Source organism: Lissotriton vulgaris, chromosome 7 (assembly GCF_964263255.1).
Source record: "Lissotriton vulgaris chromosome 7, aLisVul1.2, whole genome shotgun sequence".
In the NCBI taxonomy this organism is placed as follows: domain Eukaryota; kingdom Metazoa; phylum Chordata; class Amphibia; order Caudata; family Salamandridae; genus Lissotriton; species Lissotriton vulgaris.
This window is the reverse complement of record NC_141695.1, coordinates 469,452,591-469,464,902: the sequence shown is the minus strand read 5'-3', so window position 1 is coordinate 469,464,902 and position 12,312 is coordinate 469,452,591.

Here is a 12,312-nt window from a genome sequence, read left to right as displayed (position 1 = left end):
AAAGTCACAGAAATTTAATTTACATTGTGAAAGTAGACCTCAGCAAGGCTTACCGGTGCTAGGGGTTCTCCCTTCTGCGCACTAGTCCTCAGACCAATAAGTAGAGATTGGCACAGAAGCTGAACTATCAAGAGAACAATTTATTACACCTCATGAGGTGGAACTACATCCATACAACACCCTTCGGCAGTGTATGAAGTAGCACAAGGAGTAGAAGAACCATGGGTCTTTTATACCCACACAGGGGCTGAAAAAGAGGCGGTACAAGCACACACAAGAATAGCTTTCTACATATATAGACATACAGAGAAAGCTCAGTCAACAAAGTAGGAGGGTTAATGAGTTGTTGACATCAGTTAAAACAGCCTGACATTAACAGACTACTGCAGGTACATAGGCAGGTACCGACTTCTTCTGAGCATATGCAGACAGTCCTCTAGCAAAGCACAAGGGTAATCAACGGCGAAGATGGAACAAGCACATGGCAAGCACATGGTCAGTCAAGATGGCTGCCAGAAACAATATGGCTTCAGCTCATGCTAAAAGTGATCTTGGTCAATTTACAACAGACAACCCTTTAGCATTAGCTGAAGACATGTATTATCTAGAAGAGTCTAAGTATACATCATGTACATTGATCTGCATCATTTCATCAACTACTTTGTCTAGTACACGTTGGGCATTCATTTGTTTAACATCACGTCTGGCAGGTAGTGATATAGAAGGAGCAAAGCATTGGTCCACATTGCATGCATAAACAGCAGGTTATCAGAATTGCAAACAATATACATAATATTGTCAACAAATTCCAGCCCCAGGTGGTAAACAGTGTCCATAGCCAACCGGCTAAAGTCCATGTGCTAGTATCAGGGTGAATCTCAGCAGCTATTTCATGTAACTTAGCTATTGCATCAAAAACTGAAGGGGTATGATCAGGGATGAAGACACAACAACTTCTCCCGATGATGCGACATTAACCACCTCGATCAGCTAGGACAACATCCAGGGCCATACAATTTTGGAGGGCCACCATCCTTTAAATTTGTAGTTCTTCTGTAATGTTCCCAAGTGCCATAGCTGTCTGGTTGGTCACAGCTTCTACAACACGTGTCAGTCGTCTTATTTTTCTGCTGTTTAATGCAGCACGGACAAAGAAGAACAACCCCAAATTGAAATCAATGTATTGCTGCAGTGCAGTGTCAGTCTGATCAACCTCATCATGGCTTATTGTTCTTTTGTATCTGTTCTTGGAAATGTCATTAAACAGTCGATAGTTCTTGGGATATGATGCAGGTGCCAGAAACACAGGAGGTAACAAAAAGGACACATAGCGAATTCCAGACCATCCAATAGGTAGATGGTAATGATAAAATACGTGCTATGTGAAGAAGTAAAGCTACTGTTGTTGGTGCCAGCAATGTTCAAAACCAGAGTACATTTGCTTCTCCCCACTGGAATTTTCCCAACACTACTCACACATAAATCTGCTCGGGCTCTAGTGACAGCTATAACAGGAGTTCCATTACCCTTAGATGTTCAAGTATTTGGGTAAACATAATGTGTAGAAGCATTTCCTCGTCGGTACTCCTCCATCTCCCATATAGTCCCTTTAGCCTGCGGATCGCTTTCCTCATCAGGATAACGCGCTTTATTAAGATAGTAGTTTAATCCCCCTTCACCAAAATCAGTAATATAAGCCACTTCAGAAGCCAATAAAAGTGACAAACCAGGCTTGACAAGAGCCATTATGTGAGAATGGAAGAGGAATGAAAGGTGTTCCTCCTTTTTTTGATGAGCTGGCATCATTCCACCCACCCAACAGTTGGTCATATTTGTATCATTGTGAGTATGGTGCAACATCTGAATGAAGGTATTGTTGAGATAGGATTTTCTATACTGCTGCTCATGATAGGGAAGGGAGAAATAATGGTGCTCAATGGGGGTTGAAATAGAGGCATTCAGTGTTTGTCGAGCAGGGGCCAATTCCTCTACAACCCAGGCTAATACTGTCATAATGATCACACTGACAGTAAGCCCAACAATGCACATAATCTTCTTGTCACAGATTCTCGCAGCAGTCGAGGTCTCTTTCACAGGCATAGTCTCTCGATGCTGAAACAACAAAGCAGATAGAGCTCTAAAGTCCTGGGCAGCCGTTGGTTGCTTCACTGAGGGCTGAGATGGGTGTCACTAAGCAAAAGGAGCCACCCCCTCACTACATCAGTCTATCACAAACCCAGGACGGTTGCTCAACCAGTCTCTTTCAGCGATGCAGTTTATCTCTGCAGTCGCAGCTGGTATCGGTATGTACCAGGGATCGTATGGTCCGGGAAGACTTCCTCAGGTTCTTCAAGTGATAGGGCTTGGCCTCTCTCTGTGCCCAGGATGTCTCGATGGTTGACAAGGGCAGCAGGTTCCACCAGGTTAGACGGCACATTCTTGCAGTGGGTGGAATGCACCCGGTTCCTCATGTTCTCATTGCCAGGAGAACCTCCTCTGGTCCACACCACCTGGGCTCTAGGCTATTCGACCTCTGGAACACTTTAGTCATCACATGGTCACCAGGCCGCAGCTCGGGGCCTTCACCTTCAGACCTATTAGGAAGAGCTTCTCGAACCTGTTGATAAATAGAAAGCAAGTTGTCAGTCAACTGTGATAGGTAGTCACTCATCAAAACACAGGGTACATCATGTATGGGGCGTGGTTTAGGAATCCCCAAAATATTCATAGGGCTGCCAAATACCACCTCACACAGTGTAAGGCCAGATTGGGAATGTGCCACTGATCTAATAGACAACAATACCAAGGTTAATGCGTCAGGTCATTTCAAGGATGTAGAAGCCTGAATCTTAGCTAGCTTAACCTTGAGGGTAAATTTGTACCGTTCCACTAACCCTGCTGATTGTGGGTAAAAATCAGCATGAAACTTCTGCTTAATCCCTAATCCTCTCAGGACATACTCAACAACTTGCCCAATGAAACGGGGTCTGTTGTCACTCCACAAAAGTTTGCAAACACCAAATCTGGGGAAGAATTCTTTGAGAAGCACCTTTGCTGTAGTGAGAGCTGTATTGTCTTTCATGGGGAATGCCTCTAGCCACTTACTGAAGACACATACCACCAGTAGAACATATTTTAAATTGTTACAACATTCAAGCTGGATGTAATCCATTTGCAGAACTTCAAGAGGTGCAGTTGGTGTAGCAAGCCCTCCTGCAGGAGTTTGTGTCCCTTTTCCAGGATTGTACTGAAGGCAAATCAAGGAGTACTGCACTATCTTTTTAGCAGTGCCGGCAATCTCTGGATGCTCCCAAACTTGTGTAAGCAGCTTAGTTATCGAGGAGGCTCCAACATGTGCAGCCCACGTGCCATATGAATCATAGAATGCAAGTAGGCTGTGGGCAACTGCCACTTAGTCATTTCTTTATTTCTCCAACAGCCCTCGTCATCTAATGCTCCCTCCTTGGACCATTATTCAAGCTCTTCTGTAGAGGCAGATCGCTGCATATCTAGCACTTCCTGCCTAGCATCGTGCCAACGTTCAGCCTGTGACTTCACCATGTACATGGATGTGGTGCTTCGCTGCATTGCAGTTTCGCAGGCTATGCAATCAGCAAAAACATGGCCTTGTCCTATTTTATCAATTACTTTCTTGTGTGTACTACACTTAACAATCGCTATCTTCTTCGGATATGTCAAGGCAGTCAGGAGATTGTGCACTAGTTTTCCATGCACTATTTGTGTCCCATGTGAAGTAAGAAAGCATCTTTCCTTCAAGAGTAACCCAAAGTCGTGAGCCACTCCAAAAGCATAGCGGCTATCAGTGTAGATGTTAACAGACAAGTTAGTACTAAGTTCACACGGTCTTGTCAGGGCTATAGGTTCAGCTGCCTGAGCTGACTTCTGTGGAATATGAGCTGTCTCAACTACCGTCTGAAGTGTAGTGCTTGCATATGCAGCTGATGTCGTGCCATCTGGTAACTTCAAACAGGACCCATCAACCCATAAGTCCCCATCTACATTTGAGAGGGGTGTATCTTGTAGGTCAACACGACCCTTTGATTGATCCTCAGTAAGGAATATACAATCATGGGACTCATGTGACTGAGATTGGGTAGCTGGATATGGATGCAAAGTAGCCGGGTTCAAAGTTGAACATCTTTTCAGAGTGATATGAGGGGCCAAAAGTGTCAATTTCTATCCTGTCAAATGAGCACTGGTTAAATGCTGTGTTTTCGTCTGGTTCAAAAGGGCGTTAACTGCATGGGGTACTAGCACAAGCAATCTATGCAACAGAACTATCCCTTCACTCTGACGTATGGACACAGCTGCCGCTGCAACACAGCGAAAACAACCCAGGTAGCGCACGGGCGACTGGATCAAGGACAGCTGAAAAATATGCACAAGGACACTGTTTGTCACCGTGGGTCTGTACTAAAACTGAACGTGCACAACCATCCCTCTCATGTAGAGTGTGAAAACCTTAGTGTAGTCTAGAGTGCCTAATACTGGTGCAGAACATAGCGCTTGAAACAACTGTTGAAAAGCATTCTGACATTCAGTAGTCCATAGAAGAGGCATTGCAGTGTCTTTGGTCAAGAGGGCCAACAAAGGTTTAACAATGTGTGAGAAACTAGGGATCCATTGACTACAAAAAGAAGTAAGACCAATGAATGCACAAATATCTTTCTGAATATAGGGCACAGGTGTGTCTAAAATAGCTTGAATGCGGTCAGGTGTAAGTGCACGTCCCTCCTTAGACAGGAGGTGACCTAAATAGGTAACCTTCTGGCTACAATATTGCAATTTCTTCCGAGAAACTTTGTGATGGTAAAGATGCCATTGACATATTGTATGAGAGCTACCCCTGTTGGCACAGGGAAAGAATTCAGCTGTCTTTTCAATGCTTGGCTGTAAATACTAGGACTCTTCGTATACCCCTGTGGAACTCTAGAAAATCTGAAAGATCTATTATCCAAAGTGAAGCCGAACAAATACCGGCTATCAGGATGGATACGGATCGAAAAGAAAGCGTTCTTCAGATCTATCACTGAAAATGTAGCAGCAGTCGGAGGAACCATAGTAAGGAGTGTTGTGATGTCAGAGACTACGGGATATTGGGGCACTACGATCTTATTAACCTCTCGCAAGTCAATGATGAATCTGTATACTTTACGATCAGTGTCTTTCTTTAAAATAGGAAGGATAGGGCTATTGCAAAGATTGTAAGGGATCTCTTCCACAACCCCCACTTCAATCAAATCCTGAACAATTCATATTAATGCCTCCTAACCTTCGTGAGGAATTTTATATTGAGGTAACCGAGACAATGAAGCGCCTTCCCTCACGTGGATATGAACTGGTGGGATAACCATTTGTCCTACATCTGTGTCTGGCATAGCCTACAAAGTACTAGGGAGTGAAGCTAGTGCAATATCTTCTCTAACAAGACAAGATTTTTCAACCAAAGGATAGTTGTCATTCAAGATAACACGCACACCTTCTGGGGAACAGCGTATTGTAGCCCTGAAATGCTTGAACATGTCGAGACCCACAATATTGTCCGGTGTGTTAGGGGAAAGCAAAAACGGACATGGAGCAGAAAATGTATCAACATGAAATACAAGTGGTTGAGACAGTGGGCTAAGAGAAGGTGTCCCATCAAAACCTATAGATGTGCTGATTAAGCCAGACAAGGGAGCCCTAGGAACCAATTGTTTAGACAGTGCGCTACGAGTAGCTCCTGTGTCAACCAACAACCGATCAGTAGAACCCAAAACACGTGCATTCACATGGGGACCCTTTTGATCTACTGCGACTTCAACTGATTCCATACCCCATCCTAGGCATTCCTATACATAAGCAGAATCCTTCAAGTCAACTATTAGATAATCAGACATCTGATATTGGATTCAATTCAATTCAATTCAGTGATTTATATAGCGCGCTACATACCCAGAGGGTCTCAAGGCGCTTGGAGAAGGGTGGGGAGTTACTTGTCGAATATCCAGGTTTTAAGTTGTTTTCTGAATGCTAGGTGGTTCTGGGTGAGGTGAAGGTGAGTGGGAAGTGAGTTCCAGGTTTTAGCCGCCAGGTAGGAGAAGGATCTTCCTCCCATGGTGGTTTTGTTGATGCGAGGTACAGCAGCAAGGGCTTGGTGGGAGGAGCGTAGCTGGCGGGAGGGGGTGTAGAAGGAAAGTCGTGTGTTGAGGCATTCGGGTCCAAGTTCGTAAAGTGCTTTGTGTGCGTGGGTTAGAAGGCGTAATGTTATCCTCTTATTGATGGGAAGCCAGTGGAGGTTTTTCAGGTGACCAGAAATGTGATCTTTACGCGGAATGTCTAGAATGAGTCTGGCTGATGCGTTCTGGATGCGTTGGAGTTTTTTCTGAAGTTTTGCGGGGGTACCGGCGTATAGGGTGTTTCCGTAGTCCAGGCAGCTTGTAACCAGTGCGTGGGTGACCGTTTTTCTAGTTTCAGTGGGGATCCAGCGAAATGTTTTTTTGAGCATGCGAAGAATATTGAAGCAAGATGATGAAACTGCGTTGACTTGTCTGGTCATCGAGAGTGAGGAATCCAGAATGACGCCCAGGTTTCGTGCGTAGTCTGTTGGGATTGGTGCTTTTCCAAGGGATTCTGGCCACCACGAGTCGTCCTAGGCGGAGGGGGAGGTACCTAAGATAAGGACTTCTGTTTTGTCGGAATTCAGTTTCAGGCGGCTGTGCTTCATCCACTCGGCTACTTCTCTCATTCCTTTATGTAGGTTGGTTTTGGCGGTGTTAGGGTCTTTGGTGAGTGAGAGGATCAGTTGAGTGTCATCAGCGTAGGAGATGATGTTGAGGTTGTGTTGACGTGCGATGGCCGTGAGGGGGCTCATGTATACGTTGTTGAGTATGCTCAACAGCCTCAACCCTGGTACGAGCATCCATAGCTCCCCTATGGTATGCACCTGTTACAACGCATTTTTTACAACGCACTACCACTACAACGCAGGCATTACAACGCATACCATTACAACGCATAGCGCTGGGGGGCGCTCTAGGATAAGAGGTAAGTTTAATTTACTATCCAACACCTTCCCTAGGGTCCACGGGGACTGGAGTTAGAATAGTAAATTATACTTACCACTATCCAGCACCCCAAAGCGCTATGCGTTGTAATGGTATGCGTTGTGAATACCGCGTTGTAATGGTATGCGGAGTAAAAGTATGCGTTGTAACGTCATACATCCCTCCCCTATATCCTATATTTCCAGGGCGGCCTCTCATTTAGCCTCGGCCACGCTGGTATCGCTGAGTACGCAATTGCGGACAGTCAACTGCCCAATGTCCAATCTCCTTACAATAAGCACACTGATTAGGGGACAGAGTAGTTCGGGTGAAAGAGGTTGTGCCGGGGCGATACATCGCACATCCACCCCTGCTGTCTCCTCTATATGATGGACCATAAACCAGAGCTAGCATAACCTTCATTTTTAGATCTTTAACCTTTTTATCCTCGTGGCCCTTGGCTTCCAATTCCTGTTGTTCATAATACTGAGCCATAGTCAAGAGACAGACTGGTGAAGACTTAGTCAATGAACTCTCTTGACTAGATATACCTGGCAACATGTTTGCGACAAATTTATCGTCAAACAGATACCTGCCCGTGTCATCTGTCAATGACTGGCCACTAAAAACGTGGAATGTCTCTTCAAAACGTGTAAAGCAGTCAGAAACCGATTCATCTGTCTTTTGCTTACAGGATGCTAAAATAGTCCAATCTATCTTTTTTGGGAGGAATAAGAGTTTTGGATGTTACTATTATAGCTTGCGGAAGATCCAAAATCTCTTGTTGTGGTTTCTGTGCTGGTTCTCTGTCTGAATTTATCTTCTCTAGTCCCTTCCAAGTATCTCCTAAAACTGCCTGATCATCAACATTAAGAATAGATCGCCACATGTCAGGGTGTAGAATAAGCCCAAAAAACATGTCTATATCAGGCAAATTCATAGAACAAGAACTAATGGCTCCCTAGGGGTGCCGCTCGAAGTTGGAGACTCTTGGGACTCTGTGAACCTGTAACGCGATTTTTAAAACCATTGCTGCATACCTGGAACCTGTGCTGACTTTGGGACTGACCCCTGGTGTTCCTGCATCGGAGCGGGACTGTGACGACCAGCAGGCTTAGCGGATTTCCATCGCCCGCACCTGGTGCCTCTTCCCGACCCCTCCTCCCTGCATTTCTACAAAATGACTCGCAGCCTCCGCTTCGCGGGGGCCGCTCGAAGTCGGAGACTCTTGGGACTCTGTGAACCTGTAACACGATTTTTAAAACCCTTCCTGCATACCTGGAAACTGTGCTGACTTTGGGGCTGACCCCTGGTGTTCCTGCATTGGAGAGGGACTGCGAGGACCAGCAGGCTTAGCGGATTTCCATCGCCCGCACTTGGTGCCTCTTCCCGACTCCTCCTCCTCCTATTTAGTCACGCCCACTACTGCTTGTGCGCGGGCGCGCGCCGGGCAAAGCCCTGGCAAATGGCGGGCCGTCTGAGGCCATCATAGGACGATTGAGGCCGGGCTGGGCCCCCCCCCTAATGTTTGGTATTTTGATAGCTCTTTTTCGTTGGTATTGAGGGGTTTTACTGTTGTTTTTCTGTTTTTAAAACCATTTTGTGTTCATTATGTTTATCAGTGCAAGCGCCATTAGAAAAGTTACCAAAATGGCACTACGCTCGGGAAGGGGGAAAAAAGTTTCTCTTGCAACTAATGGTGGGATGGCCACTGGTACCCTGGATCAATTTATTAAACGAGCAACTGTGGTCCTGGAAAAAGAAATAGCCCTTACGGAGAAACGCATGTCTATAGACCTTTTAACAGGGAAGCGTTCATCTCTTGGAATTATTGGGTCAGCGGCCACTCCAGAACAAGGAAGACTAACTGATCCTCTAATTGTTCCGAGCCCAAGTTCTTGTCATTGCTGGCGGGGCCTGACGATTTGGTGCCTTGTCCCATCCTAAGCCCCATCTCATCCAGCATTGTCTCCAATGGCTCGAGCTATGGAGTTTCTAATCCTCCCTCGCCACATAGACCTTCTCCAAGTAGCCAAAACCCGGTTTTGGAAACAACCAAAAATCCAATGGTTACATTAAAAACTAGTAAAAGGAAAAGAGGAGGTGGCCATCCGAAGGGTGGTTGTGCAAAAATATCTAAAGCACAAAATTTGAATCAGGCTCCAACTACTGCAGCCCAGTCTTCTAGCTTGACCAGGGCATCCCCTGATCACACTCAATCACTTACCCAATGTAGTGTAGATAAGGAGCTTCTAACCAAAATTGAAAAACTTGTAAAATCATTGATGTTACCCCTATTGGAAAGAACGAAAATAATCAATTTCGAAATTGACCAACTAGAAAAGTTTGTAACTGCGAACACAAGTACGTTGGATGTGCTGGCAAAAGTTATAGAGAGCCAAAGTGCTCCGGCACCGGCTATACCAGCCTCAGGGCCTAGTAATCTTGCTAAGACTGTTCAGCCAGCCATTGTTGTAATCCCTACAAACCCGATCCCCCTACCATGTGCAGAGAAAAACACTGTAGTGAGTAACCCTCCAAGCTCTACTGGAGATAAGGGTATAGGGGCGGGCAAGGTAGTTAGTTCGCAGCATGCAAATTCACGGAGAAGACAGACAAAGGGACATACATCATTGGGCAACGAGGATTCTACAAAGCGCCTGCCTTGTGTTAACCTCCCCCCAGAATCCGTACCATATACGATTATACTGACGGGTGTTCCGGGGATAAGGTTTGAGCAACCGGAATCAGATAGAGAGTTGAAAAATAAAGTCATTTTTCGGGTAAATAAAAATAGAACACCCCCCCCCTTCATCTAACGCAGAGATTCTCAATGTTAGGAGGGTGAATTAGGTAGGCCGTAGCACCAAGGACCTCGAGGGTGATTGTGTTATTGTGAATTTTAAAGACCCATGGGTAGTCGAACATATTCGTCGTGAGCCAAGGTTTGGTAGAATGGGAGATATTCAATCCCTGGGTCTAAATTATTTTTATCCCTATCCGAATGGTGGCCTGCCACGCACATTATATAATCAATGTAGGGGGAGACCTTATGGTGAGAATCAATCTGATTGGGCGATGCAGTATTTCCCTTTGAGAAATCATTTTGAGTCACTTATGGGCCTGGAGGGGGTGGATTGACTCCTGAATACCCCCAGTAGGAATATTGTGGCGATAGCAACTGGTAGGGTACATTCTGGAACCTCAATTAGATGGGCGAGGACCAACACAGTGGAAGGAACAGCAGTGGAAGAAAGAGCAGTGCCTGGAATGGTAGTTGGTAGTGATATAGACCCTCGTATTACTCCTCTGGTGGATGTTAAATGTCTTGAGGCGTGTAGTATGGATATGGCTAGGGATAGCATGGTGGTCAGCCAAGTAACATCAAGTTATGACAAAGATACGACAGCAGTAGCAATAAATAACAAAGCGAATCAGAAAGATGCTTTAGTTGGTAATCCCGCAAAGGAAACTGAGCCCATTCAGTCAGTAAGTAATCAATTGGATGGGTGTGCTTTCCAAGTAATATCATTGAATATAGCAGGTCTTTCACGCAGGTTGCAGGATGAGACGTGGACAGAATATATAGAAAGCTTTGACATGATCTGCTTCCAAGAAACCTGGAGTAGAAATGATCTAGACTTGGATGGATACCAATCTTTTTGTGTGAATGCCGAACCTTCATTGGCTGGAAGGGCAAAGAGGGGACTAATGACCGCCATTTCTGTAAAATATAACACTGTGAAAACGCTTAAATTAGTTGACTCTCCCTGGTACCAACTGCTTTTGATTACAAATTTGTTCCCAGTCCCTTTGCTCTTGATCAACTGGTATTATAACATCTTTGATCCTCAAACCAGATCTGTTATTGACAAACTACAGGAGGAGATAACTAAGGTGACTAATAGCTCACTCTCCTTGTTTATCATGTGGGTAGGGGATTTTAATTGTTCCCTTTGCAACCTTACTGGGACTGGGGCATGCGGTTTGGTCGATATTTATGAGCAACTAGCGCATTTTAAACATTCACCACAAGGAGAGGCATTAAACAATATTATCGTGTTTAAGGATCTTTGTATTTTGGACATGCCATCCCACTCCAAATCATTGCCAATACCAACTTTCCAAGGGACTGGGGGTCAAATGAGTGTAATTGATTTTGCTATGGTTTCCAGAAGGTACACTCATTTTGTTGATGAATTTAAAATAGAAGTAAACCCCGTTAGTGATCATAATCCCCTTGTACTGAAGCTGTGCCTTGTGATTGGGAGGAATCAGCACTCGGAACAACCAATGAAATATAGTCAAAATCAAGGTCTGACTTTAAAGTGGGAGATGGTTGATGCGAGAAAGTTAGAGGAAAAGATCTTTCAAGTAAATCGTTCAGAGATAGATACCTGTTTAATGCCCACTTGTGAGCCCGAAATGATATTTCGGAATTTTGAAACTATCTGTGGAAATGTGGCAACGCACCTTCTTAAACCAGTAGGCAAGGGTGAACCAAGGGAGTATAAATGGTTTAACGCTGAATGCTCTGCAGCACAAACTTTATTAAAAAAGGCTTTGCACCAAGTACCTTGGGATAAGCAACTAGTAAAAAATGTGAGAACATTTTACATGGATACTATTGATAAACGAAAATTAGAATTAAAAAAGGAGGCATGGGATTACCTTGAGAAAGCTTCAGATCTGAGAGACAGTAGATTGTTTTGGGAGGTAATAAATCATCCCTTTCTCAATAATGAAGAAAAAGGTAATATGGTTACACATATAATGGGGGGAACTTGGGAAGTTCATTATGGTAAAATCTTTAATCCAAAGGGTGTCTCTCTGGTAAAAAACAGTGAGGGACAGATGGACCCTCATCAAGAAACGGCTCTAATACTTAGTCTCTCAATCTCCCTCCATGAAATTGAAGAGGCCCTAAGGAAAGGTATCCCGCTAAAAGCCCCAGGCCCAGATGCAGTACCGCTGGATCTTTTTAAAAATAACCCTGATGTTTGGGCACCATTATTACTGAATGTTTTTAATGCGATTGTGGATGGGCGAATCCCTTTGTCATGGAAAGAGGCCGTAGTTGTACCAATTTTTTAAAAAGGTGATAAACGTGACCCGTGGTGCTACAGGCCAATTTCACTAATAGATGCATCATGTAAGCTGATGGGGAGAATCATATTAGCTCGTTTAGAGACATGGGAAGACTCATCCGGCCTTATTGTGGATTCCCAGTATGGGTTTAGGAGAGGCAGGGGGACTACAGAGCAGT